Genomic DNA, 22,500 nt, shown 5'->3' with positions numbered 1-22,500 from the left:
TCCCTCTTACTCATTTACTGTACCCACACATATTATATACCGTTTTTCTCGCCATTAAATGGACTTTCTAAGGATACCATTATTTTCATCATATCTTATAATTTCCTATAAAAAAAATATAAAATATGAGGAAAAAATTGAAAAAAACACTTTTTCTAACTTTGACCCCCAAAATCTGTTACACATCTACAATCACCAAAAAACACCTATGCTAAATAGTTTCTAAATTTTGTCCTGAGTTTAGAAATACCCAATGTTTACATGTTCTTTACTTTTTTTGCAAGTTATAGGGCCATAAATACAAGTAGCACTTTGCTATTTCCAAACAACTTTTTTTCAAAATTAGCGCTAGTTACATTGGAACCCTGATATCTGTCAGGAATACCTGAATATCCCTTGACATGTATATATTTTTTTTTAGAAGACAACCCAAAGTATTGATCTAGGCCCATTTTGGTATATTTCATGCCACCATTTCACCGCCAAATGTCATCAAATAAAAAAAAAAGTTCACTTTTTCACAAATTTTGTCACAAACTTTAGGTTTCCCACTGAAATTATTTACAAACAGCTTCTGCAATTAAGGCACAAATGGTTGTAAATGCTTCTTTGGGATCCCCTTTGTTCAGAAATAGCAGACTTATATGGCTTTGGGGTTGCTTTTTGGTAAGTAGAAGGCCGCTAAATGCTGCTGCGCACCACACGTAAATTATGCCCAGCAGTTAAGGGGTTAAATTAGGTAGCTTGTAGGGAGCTTGCAGGGTTAATTTTAGCTTTAGGGTAGAGATCAGCCTCCCACCTGACACATCCCACCCCCTGATCCCTCCCAAACAGTTCTCTTCCCTCCCCCACCCCACAATTGTCCCCGCCATCTTAAGTACTGGCAGAAAGTCTGCCAGTACTAAATAAAAGGAGTTTTTCTTTTTTTTAATAAAAAAAAAAAAAATGTTTTAGCTGTGATGGACTCCTGCCTTAGCCCCAACCTCCATGATCCCCCCCCCCAGCTCTCTAACCCTCTCCCCTACCTAATTGCCGCCATCTTGGGTACTGGCAGCTGTCTGCCAGTACCCAATTTGCCCCCCAAAAAAGTGTTTTTTTAATTATCTTTTATTACCATTTTAATTTTTTCTGTAGTGTAGCAGCCCCCCACAATACCCCAACCCCCTCCCCCTCCCAGATCCTCATATATTTAATTTTTCCCCCCTCTTCCCACTCATTGGTGTCAGTGTGGGTAGGTAATCGCGCGCGCGCCCCCGCACGCTCCCGGCACCCGGCGTGCACATTGCACTAACAGGAGCCGGATGCCGGGTAGCGATGGGCCGCCCACCCGCCTCCCTGTTGCGCTCCCACCCACCAACGAACCGGCACCATCGCTACCGGTGCAGAGAGGGCCACAGAGTGGCTCTCTCTGCATCGGATGTTTCTAAAGGGTATTGCAGGATGCCTCAATATCGAGGCATCACTGCAATACCCTGAGAGCTGCTGGAAGCGATTGCGATCGCTTCCAGCACTCTCTTAGACAAGTGACGTACCAGGTACGTCCATTGTCACTAACTGCAAGTTTTTGCAGGACGTACCTGGTACGTCACTTGTCATTAAGGGGTTAAGTGAGTGCTAATGACGGCTCAGAGCCGTCATTAGCACTCAACTACCTTTTTTGCAATCTGGGGGCCCCCACCCACTCCTACCCCGGCGATCGGGCCTGCATAGTGACAGGCATCTCCGGTCTTCCCATTACGTGTGGTGACATCACGTGCAATGACGTGATGACGTCACCGCGCAACTTTATTTAAAATTGTCAATACAAAGTATAGGGAAAGGGGGCATGCTGCTTAGAAACCTGTATCTCAGCTACAGACCCCCAAGACCCACTATTGGAAAGGTAATTGCCTAACCTTTCCAATGGTATAAGTCTTGGGGATCTGTGGGAACAAATAAAGTAAAAAAAAAAATGTTTTTTGAAAATAGTAAAAAAAAAGAAAAATATTAAATTCAACTTAGCACTCAAATGGATAAGTTACCTAGGTACCTCTCTCTTCTGCTGAGGGCAGTTAGGGACAGGAATAAATCGGGTAATAAAACAGAGTTTGCAAACAAGGCTGTTTGGAAACCCTAACTAATTTTTTTTTTTTTTTTTTTTAAAACAATCCTGTTACACACAGTCTTGTTTTTACAGTCTTTATCTACCTGTTTTATATCTGTTCCTTGCTGTCCTCAATAGGAGAGATGGATAAATAGAAAACTTAAGTTGAAACACAACGTCTATTACTGTATAGAAACCCAGTGGGATAAAAAAAAAAAAAAATCTGTGTTATACTACAGGAAAACGGGACAAGAACTTAAGAACTTAATTATATTTAATGTTTATTTAACTACACATTTTATATTACAGTCTCATAATTTTTGTAAAAAGAGAGTCAGTAATGGAACACCTCCCTCTGCTCATTTACATATATCTAAATCAATCTATAGATGTGTTTGGCGGAGTCTCTCTCAGCTTCTGCTAATGTGTTCATATCTTCCCTTTTCCAGTGAGGGGCTCTTTATCGCTCTAATCATTGATAACACTGGTCATGTCCATCATCCAATCAAATGGTGAAATGGCAGATGGCAGTATGTTAAATAAAACATTTCCACACATATTAGCACATAGATATATATGTATATAGTCATATTTGCTGCCATCACTGCGCTACTTAACCGCGCGAGGTTCACATGCCGTGTCTGATGGCATGAGAACGAGGCTCCCATTGGAATGCTCACATTTGCATTGCGATAAACTTGTAATACCAGCGCACATTAGCGTGTGCTGGTATTACTCAGTGGAGCGTTAATATCGCTTTAACCAAAGCGATGTTTAGTGCTTCACTTGTAATCTGGCCCTTAATATGTATATTTATTAACATTTGTGATGTTTACAACTATTTAGAAAATACCTATATTTTTATGAGATAAAAGATAAAAAGATGAAGATTTAATGATTCAGAGCATGTGATTTCCAATTTACTTCTATTATTCAATTTTTTTTTGTTTTCTTGATATCCTTTATTGAAAAGGATACCTAGGTAGACTCAGGAGCTGCTGATTGGTAGCTGAACATATATGTCTCATCTAATTGTCTCAGCCAGTGCATTCAGCTAGCTCCCAGTAGTGCATCGCTGCTGCTTCAACAAAGGACACAAAGAGAACAAAGCAAAATAAATAATAGAAGTAAATTAGAAAGTTGTTTAAAAGTGTATGTTCAATCTAAATCATGAAATAATTATTTTTTTAGTTTACATGTCTTTAACCCCTTAACAACCGAGGATGTGCCAGGCACGTCCTACATGGGGTATCAGTTAGTGACCAAGGACGTGCCTGACATGTCCTCTGGGGTTTCAAGCAGTGGAAGCGATCGTGATCGCTTACAGCACCTTTCAAGGTATTGCAGTGATGCCTCGATATTGAGGCATCACTGCAATACATTTTTTACCCACTGATGCAGAGAGGGCCACTCTTTGGCCCTATCTGCATCGGCCAGCAATGGTGCCGATCTTTGGTGGGTGGGAACCATTGCAGGGAGGTGGCCCATCATGGGGGGAAATACGTCAGAGGGGGGTGGGATCGGGAGCGTGCACAGGGGCGGGTGGGACCGCTACACTATGGAACATAAAAAGTGTAATTGATGGAGGGAGGGGGGTGGATAAATATTATCCAAGGGATCTGAGATGGGGTGGGGGGTAGGTTATGGAGGGGGGGCAGCTACACTACAGAAAATTTTTGATTTAAAAAAAAAACAAACAAAAAAAACTAATTATATGGCAAACTGGGTACTGGCAGACAGCTGCCAGTACTTAAGATGGATGCAAATAGGTACCGGGGGGGGGGATGATTAGAGAGCGGTTGGGGGGGATCAGGGAGGTTGGGGGCTAAGGGGAAACCCATCACTGCTGAATATATATTTAAAAAAAAAAAAAAAAAAAGAAAGCCTTTTATTTTAGTACTGGCAGACTTTCTGCCAGTACTTAAGATGGCGGGGACAATTGTGGGGTGAGGGAGGGAAGAGAGCTGTTTGGGAGGGATCAGGGGGTGGGATGTGTCAGGTGGGAGGCTGATCTCTACACTAAAGCTAAAATTAACCCTACAAGCTCCATAATTAACCCCTTCACTGCTGGGCATAATACAAGTGTGGTGCGCAGAGGCATTTAGCGGCCTTCTAATTACCAAAAAGCAATGCCAAAGCCATATATGTCTGCTACAAAAGGGATCCCAGAAAAGCATTTACAACCATTTGTGCTATGATTGCAAAAGCTATTTGTAAATAATTTCAGTGAGAAACCTAAAGTTTGTGGAAAAGTTTGTGAAAAAATGAACAATTTTTTTTATTTGATCGAATTTGGCAGTGAAATGGTGGCATGAAATATACCAAAATGGACCTACTGTAGATCAATACTTTGGGTTGTCTACTAAAAAAAAAATATACATGTGAAGGGTTATTCAGGGATTCCTGACAGAAACAGCAAAGTGCTATTTGTACTTATTGCCCTATAACTTACAAAAAAGCAAAGAACATGTAAACATTGGGTATTTCTAAACTCAGGACAAAATTTAGAAACTATTTAGCATGGGTGTTTTTTGGTGGTTGTAGATGTGTAACAGATTTTGGGGGTCAAAGTTAGAAAAAGTGTGTTTTTTTCTATTTTTTCATCATATTTTATAATTTTTTCATAGTAAATTCTAAGATATGATGAAAATAATGGTATCTTTAGTAAGTCCATTTAATGGCGAGAAAAATGGTATATAATATGTATGGGTACAGTAAATGAGTAAGAGGAAAATTACAGCTAAACACAAACAGCGCAGAAATGTAAAAATAGCCCTGGTCCCAAACGGTTAACAAATAGAAAAGTGGTCTGGTCACTAAGGGGTTAAAAAAACAAAGACAAAGCTGTGAGTCTCAGCAGGCAGCATGTTGGAGCAGCATATGGATAAATATAGATAACTCAGTGACATATAATTAGCTGATGAAATGAATCACTATTACCTCAAGTGCAATCGGATGCACGTGACAAAAACATAATTTATGCTTACCTGATAAATTTATTTCTCTTGTAGTGTATCCAGTCCACGGATCATCCATTACTTATGGGATATTCTCCTTCCCAACAGGAAGTTGCAAGAGGATCACCCACAGCAGAGCTGCTATATAGCTCCTCCCCTAACTGCCATATCCAGTCATTCGACCGAAACAAACAGAGAAAGGAGAAACCATAGGGTGCAGTGGTGACTGTAGTTTAATTAAATTTTAGACCTGCCTTAAAATGACAGGGCGGGCCGTGGACTGGATACACTACAAGAGAAATAAATTTATCAGGTAAGCATAAATTATGTTTTCTCTTGTTAAGTGTATCCAGTCCACGGATCATCCATTACTTATGGGATACCAATACCAAAGCTAAAGTACACGGATGATGGGAGGGACAAGGCAGGGATTAAGCGGAAGGAACCACTGCCTGAAGAACCTTTCTCCCAAAAACAGCCTCCGAAGAAGCAAAAGTATCAAATTTGTAAAAAAAAAAAGTGTGAAGCGAAGACCAAGTCGCGGCCTTACAAATCTGTTCAACAAAGGCCTCATTTTTAAAGGCCCAGGTGGAAGCCACAGCTCTAGTAGAATGAGCTGTAATTCTTTCAGGGGGCTGCTGTCCAGCAGTCTCATAGGCTAGGCGTATAATACTCCGAAGCCAAAAGGAAAGAGAGGTTGCCAAAGCTTTTTGACCTCTCCTCTGTCCAGAATAAACGACAAACAGGGAAGATGTTTGACGAAAATCTTTAGTAGCTTGTAAGTAAAACTTCAAGGCACGGACTACGTCCAGATTATGTAAAAGACGTTCCTTCTTTGAAGAAGGATTAGGACACAATGATGGAACAACAATCTCTTGATTGATATTCTTGTTAGAAACCACCTTAGGTAAAAACCCAGATTTGGTACGCAGAACTACCTTATCTGCATGAAAAATCAGATAAGGAGAATCACATTGTAAGGCAGATAGCTCAGAGACTCTCCGAGCCGAGGAAATAGCCATCAAAAACAGAACTTTCCAAGATAAAAGCTTAATATCAATGGAATGAAGGGGTTCAAACGGAACTCCTTGAAGAACTTTAAGAACCAAGTTTAAGCTCCATGGGGGAGCAACAGGTTTAAACACAGGCTTAATTCTAACCAAAGCCTGACAAAATGCCTGGACGTCTGGAACTTCTGCCAGACGCTTGTGCAAAAGAATAGACAGAGCAGAAATCTGTCCCTTTAAGGAACTAGCTGATAATCCTTTGTCCAAACCCTCTTGGAGAAAGGACAATATCCTAGGAATCCTAACCTTACTCTATGAGTAATTCTTGGATTCACACCAGTAAAGATATGTACGCCATATCTTGTGATAGATTTTCCTGGTAACAGGCTTTCGTGCCTGTATTAAGGTATCAATGACTGACTCGGAGAAGCCACGCTTTGATAGAATCAAGCGTTCAATCTCCATGCAGTCAGTCTCAAAGAAATTAGATTTGGATGATTGAAAGGACCTTGTATTAGAAGGTCCTGTCTTAGAGGCAGAGTCCATGGTGGAAAGGATGACATGTCCACTAGGTCTGCATACCAGGTCCTGCGTGGCCACGCAGGCGCTATTAGAATCACCGATGCTCTCTCCTGTTTGATTTTGGCAATCAGTCGAGGGAGCAGAGGAAACGGTGGAAACACATAAGCCAGGTTGAAGAACCAAGGCGCTGCTAGAGCATCTATCAGCGTCGCTTCTGGGTCCCTGGACCTGGATCCGTAACAAGGAAGCTTGGCGTTCTGGCGAGACGCCATGAGATCCAACTCTGGTTTGCCCCAACGGAGAACCAATTGAGCAAACACCTCCGGATGGAGTTCCCACTCCCCCGGGTGAAAAGTCTGACGACTTAGAAAATCCGCCTCCCAGTTCTCCACGCCTGGGATATGGATTGCTGACAGGTTGCAAGAGTGAGTCTCTGCCCAGCGAATTATTTTTGAGACTTCTAACATCGCTAGGGAACTCCTGGTTCCCCCTTGATGGTTGATGTAAGCCACAGTCGTGATATTGTCCGACTGAAATCTGATGAACCTCAGTGTTGCTAACTGAGGCCAAGCCAGAAGAGCATTGAATATTGCTCTTAACTCCAGAATATTTATCGGAAGGAGTTTCTCCTCCTGAGTCCACGATCCCTGTGCCTTCAGGGAGTTCCAGGCTGCACCCCAACCTAGAAGGCTGGCATCTGTTGTTACAATTGTCCAATCTGGCCTGCGAAAGGTCATACCCTCGGACAGGTGGACCCGAGACAACCACCAGAGAAGAGAATCTCTGGTCTCTTGCTCCAGATTTAGCAGAGGGGACAAATCTGTGTAATCCCCATTCCACTGACTTAGCATGCATAAATGCAGCGGTCTGAGATGTAGGCGCGCAAATGGCACTATGTCCATTGCCGCTACCATTAAGCCGATCACCTCCATACACTAAGCCACCGAAGGGCGCGGAATGGAATGAAGAATACGGCAAGCATTTAGAAGCTTTGATAACCTGGACTCCGTCAGGTAAATTTTCATCTCTACAGAATCTATAAGAGTCCCTAAGAAGGAGACTCTTGTGAGTGGGGATAGAGAACTCTTTTCCTCGTTCACTTTCCACCCGTGCGATCTCAGAAATGCCAGAACTATCTCTGGATGAGACTTGGCAATTTGAAAGCTTGACGCCTGTATCAGGATGTCGTCTAGATACGGAGCCACCGCTATGCCTCGCGGTCTTAGAACCGCCAGAAGTGAGCCCAGAACCTTCGTAAAGATTCTCGGGGCTGTAGCCAACCCGAAGGGAAGAGCTACAAATTGGTAATGCCTGTCTAGAAAGGCAAACCTTAGGAACCGATGATAATCTTTGTGAATCGGTATGTGAAGGTAGGCATCCTTTAAGTCCACTGTGGTCATGTACTGACCCTCTTGGATCATGGGTAGGATGGTCCGAATAGTTTCCATTTTGAAAGATGGAACTCTGAGGAATTTGTTTAAAATCTTTAGATCCAAAATTGGTCTGAAGGTTCCCTCTTTTTTGGGAACCACAAACAGATTTTAATAAAAACCCTGTCCTTGTTCCGTCCGCGGAACTGGATGGATCACTCCCATTACTAGGAGGTCTTGCACACAGCGTAGGAATGCCTCTTTCTTTATCTGATTTGCAGATAACCTTGAAAGATGAAATCTCCCTTGTGGAGGGGAAGCTTTGAAGTCCAGAAGATATCCCTGAGATATGATCTCCAACGCCCAGGGATCCTGAACATCTCTTGCCCACGCCTGGGCGAAGAGAAAAAGTCTGCCCCCTACTAGATCCGTCGCCGGATAGGGGGCCGTTCCTTCATGCTGTCTTAGAGGCAGCAACAGGCTTTCTGGCCTGCTTGCCTTTGTTCCAGGACTGGTTAGGTTTCCAGGCCTGCTTAGATTGAGCAAAAGTTCCCTCTTGTCTTGAAGCGGAGGAAGTTGATGCTGCACCTGCCTTGGAATTTCGAAAGGCACGAAAATTATTTGGCCCTGTCCTGAGGAAGGGTATGACCCTTACCTCCAGTAATGTCAGCAATAATTTCTTTCAAACCAGGCTGAATAAGGTCTGCCCCTTGAAAGGAATGTTGAGTAATTTAGACTTTGAAGTCACATCAGCTGACCAGGATTTGAGCCATAGCGCCCTACGCGCCTGGATGGCGAATCCGGAATTCTTAGCCGTTAGTTTAGTCAAATGAACAATGGCATCAGAAACAAATGAGTTAGCTAGCTGAAGAGTTCTAAGCTTGTGAACAATTTCAGTCAATGGAGCTGTATGGATGGCCTCTTCCAGGGCCTCAAACCAGAATGCCGCCGCAGCAGTGACAGGCGCAATGCATGCAAGGGGCTGTAAAATAAAACCTTGTTGAATAAACATTTTCTTAAGGTAACCCTCTAATTTTTTATCCATTGGATCTGAAAAAGAAGCACAACTGTCCTCAACCGGGATAGTGGTACGCTTTGCTAAAGTAGAAACCGCTCCCTCCACCTTAGGGACAGTCTGCCATAAGTCCCGTGTAGTGGCATCTATTGGAAACATTTTTCTAAATATAGGAGGTGGGGAAAAGGGCACACCGGGCCTATCCCACTCCTTACTAATAATTTCTGTAAGCCTTTTAGGTATTGGAAAAACATCAGTACTCACCGGCACTGCATAGTATTTATCCAGCCTACACAATTGCTCTGGCACTGCAATTGTGTCACAGTCATTCAGAGCAGCTAATACCTCCCCAAGCAATATACGGAGGTTCTCAAGCTTAAATTTAAAATTAGAAATCTCTGAATCAGGTCTCCCCGAATCAGAGACGTCACCCACAGACTGAAGCTCTCCGTCCTCAGGTTCTGCATATTGTGACGCAGTATCAGACATGGCTCTTACAGCATCTACGCGCTCTGCATCTCGTCTAACCCCAGAGCTATCGCGCTTGCCTCTCAATTCAGGCAATCTGGATAATACCTCTGACAGGGTATTATTCATGATTGCAGCCATGTTCTGCAAAGTAATCGCTATGGGCGTCCCTGATGTACTTGGCGCCATATTAGCGTGCGTCCCTTGAGCGGGAGGCGAAGTTTCCGACAAGTGGGGAGAGTTAGTCGCATAACTTCCCCCTCGACAGACCCCTCTGGTGACAATTCTTTTATAGATAAAGACTGATCTTTACTGTTTAAGGTGAAATCAATACATTTAGTACACATTCTCCTATGGGGCTCCACCATGGCTTTTAAACATAATGAACAAGTATCCTCTGTTTCAGACATGTTTGTACAGACTAGCAATGAGACTAGCAAGCTTGGAAAACACTTTAAAGCAAGTTAACAAGCAATATAAAAAAACTTTACTGTGCCTTTAAGAGAAACAAATTTTGACAAAATTTGAAATAACAGTGAAAAAAGGCAGTTACACTAACAAAATTTTTACAGTGTATGTAACAAGTCAGCAGAGCATTGCACCCACTTGCAAATGGATGATTAACCCCTTAATAACAAAAACAGAATAATAAATGACAAAAACGTTTTTTAAACACAGTCACAACAACTGCCACAGTCTACTGTGATTGTTACCCTCCTCAAACACGACTTTGAAGCCTTTTGAGCCCTTCAGAGATGTCCTGTATCATGCAGAGGGAAGCTGAATGTCTCTGTCAGTATTTTTAGCTGCACAGAAAAGCACTAAAATAGGCCCTTCCCACTCATATTGCAACAGTGGAAAGCTTCAGGAAACTGTCTCTAGGCAGAAATCAAACCAGCCATGTGGAAAAAAACTAGGCCCCAATAAGTTTTGTCACCAAACATATATAAAAACGATTAACATGCCAGCAAACGTTTTATATTACATTTTTATAAGAGTATGCATCTCTATTAATAAGCCTGATACCAGTAGCTATCACTGCATTTAAGGCTTTACTTACATTAATCCGGTATAAGCAGCATTTTCTAGCAAATTCCATCCCTAGAAAAATATTAACTGCACATACCTTATTGCAGGAAAACCTGCACGCCATTCCCTCTCTGAAGTTACCTCACTCCTCAGAATATGTGAGAACAGCCATGGATCTTAGTTACTTCTGCTAAGATCATAGAAAATGCAGGCAGATTCTTCTTCTAAATACTGCCTGAGATAAACAGCACACTCCGGTACCATTTAAAAATAACAAACTTTTGATTGAAGAAATAAACTAAGTATAAAACACCACTCTCCTCTTACGACCTCCATCTTTGTTGAGGGTTGCAAGAGAATGACTGGATATGGCAGTTAGGGGAGGAGCTATATAGCAGCTCTGCTGTGGGTGATCCTCTTGCAACTTCCTGTTGGGAAGGAGAATATCCCATAAGTAATGGATGATCCGTGGACTGGATACACTTAACAAGAGAAAGTTTAATAATCACTGTGAAAAAGAGAAATTGATTAAATCAATAGTCCAGTCAAAATTAAACTTTTCTGATTCAGATAGAGCAGCAATTTTATGCAATTTTCTAATGTACTCCTATTATCAAATTCTCTTCATTCTCTTGGTATCTTAATTTGAATGTAAGCTTTGGAGCCTGCCCATTTTTGGTTTAGCACCTGGGTAGCGCTTGCTGATTGGTGCTTTTTCAAATAATGATACAAAGAGAACGAAGGAAAATTGCTAAGTGGAGTAAATTAGAAAGTTTCCTAAAATTGCATGCTCTAAATCATGAATTTTGAATAAACTATTTCTTTAAACAGTTGTGTTCATCTATGGGTACATAAGAATACTGGATATTTATTTATTTGGTTGGCAGAGATTTATAATAGAATCCAGGGAATGCTCCGTCGTCAAGCTAAACTGATCCTTTATGTTTTAATAACTATTTTAAAGGGATATGAAACCCAACATTTTTCTTTCAAAATTAAGATCGAGCATTACATTTTATACAACTTTCCAATTTACTTCTATTTTCTAATTTGATTGTTCTCTTGATATCCTTTGCTCAAAAGAATACCTAGGTAGGCTCAGGAGCAGCAAAGCATTTCTGGGAGGTAGCTGCTGATTGGTAGCTGCACCTATGCCTCTTGTCATTGGCTTACCTGATGTGTTCAGCTAGCTCCCAGTACTGCATTGCTGCTCCTTCAAAGGATACCAAGAGAACAAAGCAAAACGCAACAACAGAAATACATTTGAAAGTTGTTTAGAATTGTGTGCTAAATCTAAATCATGAGGTTTCATGTCCCTTTAATATGACAATGCAACAAGCCACAAAGAGTGCCCATAAATATTGATGTATTTTCTTACTTTACTGACTGTTACAAATGAGGAACGGGACTTGGGAATAATTATTTCAGATTAATTAAAATTTAGTAAACAATGTAGTACTGCAGCGAGTAAGGTCAGTAGAATGCTTGGATGTATTGGTAGAGGTATTTGCAGCAGAAATAGTAAGGTTCTTATGCCACTTTATAGATCATTGGTTAGGCCTCATCTTGAGTATTGTGTGCAGTTCTGGAGGCCATATCTTCAGAAGGATATAAAAAAAAAAACTTGAATCTGCGCAAAGGAGGGCGACCAAAATGGTACATGGTCTAAAAAATAAAACTTACCAGGATAGGCTCAATGACCTAAATATGTACAGCTTAACGGAGAGAAGGGAAAGAGGTGATATGATAGCAAATTTCAAGTACGTTAAAGGGCTTAGTAAAACTGAGGATGTGTGTTTTTTACATAAAATGGAAAATTCAAGAACAAGGGGTCATGAGCTCAAGCTGAAGGGTAATAGATTCAGGAGTAATTTGCGGAAGCACTTTTTAACAGAAAGAGTGATTGATTCATGGGGGGCCCATTTATCAAGCTCCTGATGGAGCCTCAGGGCCCGTGTTTCTGGCGAGCCTAAGACCGCTGCTCCATAACCTGTCCGCCTGCTCTGAGCAGGCGGACAGATATCCCCGCAAATTCAACCCGATCGAGTACGATCGGGTTGATTGACACCCCCCTGCTGGCAGCCGATTGGCCGCAAATCTGCAGGGGGCGGCGTTGCACCAGCAGCTGACAAGAGCTGCTGGTGCAATGCTGAATACAGAGAGTGTATTGCTCTCCACATGATTCAGCGAGGTCTGTCGGACCTGATCCGCACTGTTAGATCAGGTCCAACAGACCTTTGTTAAATAGGCCCCATGGAATAAATTTCCACAAGAGGTAGTAATAACAAAAACTGTGTGGGACTTTAAGAATGCCTGGGACAAGCATAAGGCTGTCCTACAAACTAGATAAGTTTATACGTTTAGGTAATATCGGGCAGACTTGCTGGGCCTATGGCTCTTATCTGCCGTCAATATCTATGTTTCTATGTTCCTATCAGGAATGGGTATCATAACAAAATTTTTATTACCTTCACATCAAGTTCCTCTACCATACAGTGGATGTTCTAAAGGCAAAAACATAGTAAAAATAGGGAAGAAAAATGCATAAAGAATATGAGGTCAGGGACATATTTATAGATTTGTCAGTTAGCACCAATATTGTTCTCTAGAAATTCACATAAATGTGGAAGGAACTCTAACTCGAAATTACAGTGCAAAAGCGACATCCTCTAATTTGTTAGTGTTTGAGAACTAGCAACCCTGCAACTCTAAGTGTTAAATCCCTGCAAAGAGTCCCAAGCAGGACTTTAACTATGAGTTTAACACCTTTTACAGGGGTTAAACATACTGCATCTTCGGTTTGGTACTGCTAAAATTCTATGTTCTAACATGTTAGAGTATATCATTTGTGCACTATTATTGTCCATTTAAAAGTTGTAATTATAAGTTGAAAGGGAACTACTTTAATATTGCTCTTTGCTACAACACCTGGTACATTTTTCTAGAACAAAAGAGAAAAAGTGATGGCACTACGAGTGTTGTTTCCTAGATAGCTAATATGTATTAATACAAACATTAGTATTATCTGCAATTATTTATTAAAGAGGAAAGGGTGCTGTACACATGAATTAATTGTATTGGCAAAAATTCAGTAAACACTGGAGAAGTGTGTACATAATTCGCAGTCTACAACACTTTGTTTTTCATTTTTAAAGTTGACAGAAAAGATAATTATTCCCCAAAAGAAGGGGTAAAAGTTAACTTTTAATATATTAAAATAAAATTACACACATAAAAACACAATGGAGCTGCAATGATGCAATATTGGGATACGTTTATTGCTACTATATCCCCAGCTGGAGTAAAGTGTTCTAGATCCCTAGTAATATAGGGTTAATATAATAAGGTGAGTACTATAATATCAGTGTCGCTTATGGGGAATAAAGTCACAGACTGTGATAGATACATTCAGTTGTTAGCCACAATATCTTGCGGTTCATAAGAGGTTAATATGAAAGTGATTTTACAAACTTTACATTTATCTCTAATTGTAGGTTTCTATTATTCCCCCTATGTAAAATAAAGTGAGCCAAATGCGGAGACAACACTATTGTGGAACAATTATGGGAAATAAAGTAAGTCATAGGGGTCGATTTATGAAGCAGCTAATGCTGTTTCCCACGCTCTTAAGAAGCAGCGGATACGATCGGGTTGATTGACACCCCCTGCTAGTGGTCGATTGGCCGCGAATCTGCAGGGGGCGGCCTTGCACCAGCAGTTCACCAGAGCTGCTGTTGCAATGATATCGATGTGCGGCGGACACGATACGATACAGCGTATCATGTCCGTCCACACCTTAATAAATTGACCCCATAGACTGTAAAAGATACACTCGGTTATTTGGCCACAATATCAAGCGGTTCATAAGAGGTTAATGTGAAAGTGATTTCACAAACTTTACATTTATCTCTGTACCTGGTACATTTTAACCTTAGTCTATAGATATTACCTTTATTTTTTGACTGCATGTCTGCTTGGTAATAATTTTGTTTAAAAGGAATATGAAACCCCAAACTTTTCTTTCATGATTCAGATAGATTATAGATTTTTAAACAACTTTCCAATTTACTTCTATTATAAATGTTGCTTCATTCTCTTGGTATGCTTTATTGAAGAAGCAGCAATGCATTACTGAGAGCTAGCTGAACACATCAGTAAGCCAATGACAAGAGGTATATTTGTGCAGCCACCAATCAGCAGCCAGCTTTTAAAGGGACGCTGAACCCAAATTTTTTCTTTCATGATTCAGATGTAGCATGACTTTTTAACAACTTTCTAATTTACTCCTATTATCAATTTTTCTTCATTCTATTGGTATCTTTATTTGAAATGCAAGAATGTAAGTTTAGATGCCGGCCCATTTTTGGCGAACAACCTGGGTTGTTCTTTCTGATTGGTGGATAAATTAATTGACCAATAAAAAAAGTGCTGTCCAGAGTCCTGAACCAAAAAAAACAAACAAAACAAAAAACCTTAGATGCATTCTTTTTCAAATAAAGATAGCAAGAGAACAAAGAAAAAATGATAATAGGAGTAAATTAGAAAGTTGTTTAAAATTGAATGCTCTATCTGAATCCCAAAAGAAAAAAATTGGGTTCAGTGTCCCTTTAAGCTTACCCATGTATGCTTTCCAACAAAGGATGCCAAGAGAAAAAAGCAAACTAGATAATAGAAGTAAATTGGAAAGTTGTATACAAATGTATGCTCCAACTAAATTAAGAGGTACAGTATATTGTGCAACCACCAATCAGCAGCTAGCTGCCAACTATTAAGCTTACCTATGTATGCTTTCCAACAAAGGATAACAAGAGAACAAAGCAAATCAGATAATATAAGTAAATTGGAAAGTTGTATAAAAATGTATGCTCCAACTAAATTAAGCAAATGTTTGGCTTTAATGTCCCTTTAATAGTTGAGAATATATTATTTTTTTTTGCTACAACGTAGATCATTTGCTAGTTAGGTTTCAGTGAAGACAGAGATTCTGTCTCACATTTATATTTAATTGTTTAAATTTGTTTTTCAGGTGCTTTTAACTTTTGATTGCATGAATTTCTTAGGTATGCTTTTCAAGAAAACCAAAAAGAAAAAAGGGCAATAGTTAATAGAAGTGAATTTGGAAAGTTGTTTGAAATTGTATGCTCTATCTGAATCGTGAAGGACAACTTTTGGGTTCCACGTCTCTTTAAAGGGATAAAAAAGTCAAAATTAAACTTGCAGGATTCAGCTAGAGCATGACATTTTAAGACACTTTTAAATTCACATACACATATCCTACACTAGTGGGAGCTAGCTGGTGATTGGTGCCTGCACATATTTGTCTGTTGTGATTGGCTCACTAGATGTGTTTAGTTAGCTGCCAATGTTCTTTCAGCAAAAGATAACAAGAGAATGAAGCAAATTTGATAATTGATGTAAATTGGAAAGTTGATTAAAATTGTGTGTTCTATCCAAATCACAAAAGAAAATTTGGTGGTTTCCTGTCCCTTTAAGCTAGAATTAGCTTAGCTTAGATCTGATCTCTAGTTAATTTTCAGAGCACTAATTGCTACCGCGAGCTCACGGTAGCAATAACCGGCCACTTGTAATGGCGGGTTATATATCATGCGCTTGTAAACAGGCGAATTTGCACATTTAAGGACGCGCAATAAATTAGCGCATCACTTGTAATCTAGCCAAGTATTTTTTCTGTTTGTTGTACTTATCACTAAATCATGCAATAAACCTGTGCTTTGAATAGCTTATGCAACATTTATAAATAACAGAAAATGTTATAACGTTGCAAAGTATTACACCGCCCCTCTCCAACTACTTCACAGACACAACTGGCAACATTTTCTTTAGGTTCACACTGGCATTTCTGTTTGAAGATAAGCAAACCAAAATATCAATGAAAATGCATAAAGGGTTCCTCTTTGCTCATTCATCCCTGTTCCTTTGCCTGATTTAGGCTTCTAATGACCACCCACTGTATATCCTTTGTGTTTAATGAATCTGCAAGTAAAGCAGAGATGCTAGATTTGTACCAAAGCACTAAAGCTACAATGCTGCCAACTGCCTATTAAACCCTAACTTTGCTAACTAAAACAAAAGCATATATAATTTGCAATGTATCACCACTCAAGGTCGATCTATACCGCTGCTATTTAGCTACATGCAAATACCCACTTGCCAAAATATGGTAATATTTATATAAAACATGATTTATAGCGGCATCCAGATGTGAATTGCTAAGTCGAATAATGTAAAATCAGCTTAATTGTTTTGTTCTTGGTCTGTTCATAAAGCTTCCTGTTGGGATAACTATGCTGGCTCATCCATTTCCTACAGAAAAATCAATGTCTCTTTGAAGGGACAATCAAGAATTATACTACAGCAGGCTGGAAGTTATTAACAGCAATAAAACCTTTCACCAATAGTATAGAACATACACTAACCAAGTGCATATGATTCCACTGGTGATAATAAAACTTCAGTATAGCGCTACGATTGTAAGCACATCAGATATACATATATACACTAACAAGTGATTGTAACGTTCTTAATTAGGCGTGCAAAGGTCCAAATGGTCCTAAAAAGTGTGGGGTGCCCCAATTTCAGGCCAGTTCACAAAATACCAGAGACATTTGTAAATGTCCCATTTCCTGAAGAAGAAGAAGAAAAAACAATATCTGATGCAACCGTGCTCAGGGCACTGCAAGAAACTTCTGGTTACATAGATAAATTGTCATGGCTGACAAACACTGTGTACCCATGCCAAACATGGCGGCCATCTTGGCCCAGAAAGTGCTGGTACATTACAGCACATTTTTTCCCCCTAATCAAAGATGGCCACCAAGATTGCCACAGATGTACAATGTTTGATACCACAGGCAATTTCAGTAAATACAAGCATCTCACTTCTGCTTCAGGTAAGTTAAATTGAGCAAGTAAATATTTTATTAAAAGGGACATTGTACACTAGATTTTTCTTTGTATACATGTTTTGTAGATGATCCATTTATATAGCCCATCTAGAAGTGTTTTTGTAAAAATATATAGTTTTGCTTATTTTTTAATAACATTGTGCTGATTTTAAGACTCCTAACCAAACCCCACAGTGGCAGATGTATACACACGTTTACAGACTCCTGCTGGTTCCTATTTATGTTATCTGACTTTTAATATGTGGGGAGGGGGGAGTCTCTGCTCTTCTTGTTTTCCCAGGCCCTTTCAGTGGGTGTCTCCAGTGTTAATTTCGTTGACTAAAACTAGACTAAAATGACTATAAAACTAAAGAAATTCTGATGACTAAAATTAGGGTTGCACCGATACCATTTTTTTGAGACCGAGTACAAGTACCGATACTAGTTTTCAAATACTCGCCGATACCAATTACCGATACTTTTTTTTTTAATGTCATGTGACAGTTAACCAAGCACAATACAGACTTATTATTTAAGATTCCTTCTTTATAATTATGAAGGACTGTCACTTAAAAGACATTATGAAATAATAAAACAGTTTTATTTGTCATAAAGTTCACAGAATATGTTTATAAATAAAAATATTACAATAAAATATATTAATAATAACAACAAATAACAAATATAAAATCACAACCAACCAAAAGTGCAATACAGTAAAAAAAAGAAAAATAGTAAAAATAGAACAGTGCACTGTTTAATCATGGGGAACAACACTATGGGCTAAATTACATGTGACTGGTAAGTTTTACCAATGCTATGCTAAAGTCTATGGAGTTGGAAATGTTAACAAAGCATTGATAAAGCTTACCAATCAAATGTAATCTAAATCTAGTCCTATAATTGCAGGATGAGTGTTCATTGGAATTAACTTAATTTTTGCCATGAGTACTCTTCCTGCAATTATATAAGCTAACCTATGGATGTTCCTCAGAGTACAGTATGTTTTAAACATCATTGTGCAAGATGAGAACTAGCAGTAAAAAAGGCAATTTAGCAATTAGAATAATTTTTCAAAAGTTAGTGGCAAGTTCTTTTTAAGGAACAGAACAGAAGCCTCTCTGCATGTTCAGCTATAAGTCTGTTTTTGCTATCAGTAAGGAGGTTTGACTCTAAGTTGAACAGTCTTTCACTTTCCACACTACTGCATGGGGCAGAAAGATATTTTTGGACCATTTTAGCCAGAGCTGGAAATCTCGGTTTATTAACTGACCAGTACTTCAGGGGTTTGTCTGCACGAGGTACAGTGATCTCTCCTACAATAATACAAATAACAGCAATTTGTATTGGCAGAATAGTAGTAAACAATTTTTAGTTTAGTCTCCACTTCAGCTTAAAATGAAATGGGAACATGCAGTTTGAAAAAACGCCACAAGATAGCATATGGGTAGGAAGTGGAGGTATCGGTATAAGTATCGGTGCATTTGCACGAGTACAAGTACTCATGCAAATACTTGGTATCGGTACCAATACCGATACTAGTATCGGTATCGGTGCAACCCTAACTAAAATAAGACTAAAACTAAAATGGCATTTTAGTCAAAAGACTATGACTAAAACTAAATCAAAATTACATTTTAGTCAAAAGACTATGACTAAAACTAAATCAAAATTTGCTGACAAAAACATTTTATGCAAGGTGTTATAATCAATCCATATCCAATTTCTGCTCTTTTGTAAAATTTACGAAACTTAATTTTATTTAATTTTAAGAAAAATAAAAACATGTTATATACCACAACAGTTAAATCTGTTAAATCTGTATTGCATGTTCAAACCTTAATACCATAAATAAAAACATAAATAAAAACAGGTTAATAAACCTTTACTCCAGGAGTATATAATGAGTTTGGAAGTTCTAGAGCAGTGCTAATATCGTTGCCGAAAATGAATATGGGTTTAAGTTTTGCTGTGCCTGTGCTAGCTGCAGAAACTTTTTGTTGTGTTGAGTTACTTGATACTTGTTTTAGTTATTAACAGAGAACTGTTAAAGTTTTTATATTGATTAAATAATGCATTACACTTTAACTACACCCCTTAGATTTTAGTCAACTAAAATCTACTGGAGATTTAGTCGACTAAAATCTACTGGAGATTCAGTCGACTAAAACTAGACTAAAACTAAAACAATTCAGATGACTAAAATACGACTAAAACTAAAATGGCATTTTAGTCAAAAGACTAAAACTAAGACTAAATTGAAACTTGCCGTCAAAATTAACACTGGGTGTCTCAGACTAACCTCATCAACAGAGCTAAACTGGGAGCTTCTAAGTAAGTTTTTAAAAGGTTTTATACAGGATTTTTAGATCAGTATCTGTGCATATTCTTGTTTATAGTAGTGTCTATTACATGCAGTTATATGAAAATGGGTGTATACTGTCCCTTTAAGCGGAGTGGAGTGTATGTATGATGAAACATATGTAGGGAAAAAAATGTAAATCATGCAAATTATACAGTAATACCCTGTATAGGCGCATTTTAGTTTAGAAAATCTAAAGTGTGAAGGACAAACATTAGCAAGTTTTTGGGAGAATAAAGGGCATCTGCAGAAATGTTTCTGTGAGGGTGGGGAAGTAAAATGATATCAGAGGCATTGTGTGCTGGAGAAAGGTGCTTGTTAAACATATAGGAGTTAACGCAATTCAAAATGATGGCTGACTGGCAGCCAATAAGCATCAAGTTATGCTTACACTTGGATATAAAGAGCAAAATTACAGTGTGGGTTTGGGGGCATTTTCCCCTTTTTGCCCAATTCTCAACATCCATGCTAAGATCTACCCTTTTGTGAGTAGAACTCTATGGGCTAGATTACAAGTTGTGTGCTATTTAGGGATACTGAACCCTATTTTTTACTTTCTTGATTCAGATAGAGCATTCACTTTTAAGCAACTTTCTAATTTACTCTTATTATCAAATGTTCTTCGTTCTCTTGGTATCTTTATTTGAAAAAGCAGGAATGTAAGTTTACAAGCCGGCCCATCTTTGGTTCAGCATCTGGGTAGCGCTTGCCGATTGGTGGCTAAATAATAAATAATCTTTTTAAGCACATTGAAAAAGCCAACACACGCTAACTTCTGGACTTCGCAATATTGCAACCACATTAACGTATTCTTCCCATATAAATCAATGGAGAGCGCAGAAAAAGAAACCTAACTCCTATCGCTGACTTCAGTTATCAATATTTCACATTACAATGTTCTTTTTATTGTAAATACATATATATATATATATATATATATATATATATATATATATATATATATATATATATATACCTAGGCCTGTATGTCTATTCCTATAGATATATAGGTATAGATATCTATTTTATATATACATCATCATATATATATTTAAGAATAAAAATTACACTTTTTTTCTATGTGAAGAAAATAGAAATGTAAAATATGCATAATGCAATTTGAGTTTTGCGTTTTATGTCTAATGCGGTGTCGGGTTAGCGCACATGAGAAATTGCTAATCTCAAAGTACATTTTTGAAATATTGCATATAAAATATTTAAACATATTAAATATATTATACATATTGTAAAAAATATATATATTCTATGGATTATTTAGAAATTGTATAGTATGTTTAATCATTTTTAATAATTTAATAATTAGTATTAATATTTTTAATATTTTATATTCAATATTATAAATAATGTGTATTTTTAAATATATATTTCTATTCATATCTGATAATGTGAAATAGATACCTAAACGTATATATCTATAAGAATAGTTATACAGGCATAGGTATACAGTATATAGATAAATATAGAAATATGTATTTACAATAAAAATTACATTGTTTTGTAAGTGAAGAAATTTGGAATGTGAAATATGATAACTCAGTAGGTGTTAGGTTTTTTTCTTTTGTGCTCTCCATTGACTTCTATGTGGGAATGCTTTACCGCTGTCGCGATATTTGGCTAGCGCCGCGCGTCTGGTTTCGCTCGCGTGCAAACTTTTTACTTTCAACTTGTAATATGGGTGCAACCTAACACGCTCAAAAAGATTACTTAGCAAAACTTCCATTCAAACAAAAGTGCTAAATAGAGCGCAACCATTTTCATTTACTTTTCCCTCTGTCTCTTTCCAGCACTTCTTCCCATCACTATCACCTAGTTTCACTCCCCTTTTCTTCCTCTCCATCATGTTTATCTGAGTGAGTGATTTGTTTTTTTAGATAATGGGGTCAATTTATTAATGTGTGAGCGGACATGATATAATGTAGCGTATCATGTCTGCTGCACATCGATAAATGCCGACAGCATACGCTGTCTGCATTTATTATTGCACCAGCAGTTCACAAGAATAATACCGCCCCCTGCAGATTTATGGCCAATCGGCCACTAGCAGGGGGTGTCAATCCACCCAATCGTATTTTATTTCTGTCCGCCACCTCAGAGCAGGCGGACAGGTTATGGAGCTGCGGTCTTTAGACATGGGGCTTGATACATTGACCCCAATGTCTTCAGATCCTTGACCTAACCTGATGTGAACAAAAATCCAAAGTTAGAATATCGCGACCGCGTTAACTTATTCCCCCATAGAAGTCAATGGAGCACGAAACACCCTACTTGCGCACTAACCCGATCGCATATTCTCAAGTGCGCTAACCTGACATGAAAATATTAATACTTCACATTCCAATACAGCAGAATATGTTCTATATTTTTATAAATACATATTTCTACATATATCTGATGATATTTTGGTACAATATATACCTATTCCTAAATATATAGATGATTATATATAGGTATAGATATATAGGAATATCTATATATCTATATATCTATATATATATATATATATATATATATATATATATATATATATATATATATATATATATATATTTATTTATTTATTGTTATGACCCAGGTTTCCTTGACGTCCGGTTGCTATGATGCCGGGTTACTATGACTCCAGTTTACCTAGTCGGGGTCAGTTATGACGCTGTACGTCTCGCGTCATACTTGACGCCGCACTCTGGTTTCACTTGTTGCTCCATTTTTGACGCATCATTCTCGTGTCATTTTTGCGCCTTTTTTCCTTTAAATGCCATTCAGA

The 22,500-nt window shown here is 38.5% G+C and overlaps 1 protein-coding gene across 1 annotated transcript in view; it reads right to left on the bottom strand.

Moving 5' to 3' along the window:
* Window positions 1–22,500, bottom strand: part of TTLL7 (tubulin tyrosine ligase like 7) — a 715,282-nt gene that overhangs the window by 620,475 nt on the left and 72,307 nt on the right. The window lies entirely within an intron of this gene.

Source organism: Bombina bombina, chromosome 10 (genome assembly GCF_027579735.1).
Source record: "Bombina bombina isolate aBomBom1 chromosome 10, aBomBom1.pri, whole genome shotgun sequence".
In the NCBI taxonomy this organism is placed as follows: domain Eukaryota; kingdom Metazoa; phylum Chordata; class Amphibia; order Anura; family Bombinatoridae; genus Bombina; species Bombina bombina.
Note: the sequence above shows the minus strand (reverse complement) of the source record. Positions and strands in the feature narration are given on the sequence as shown.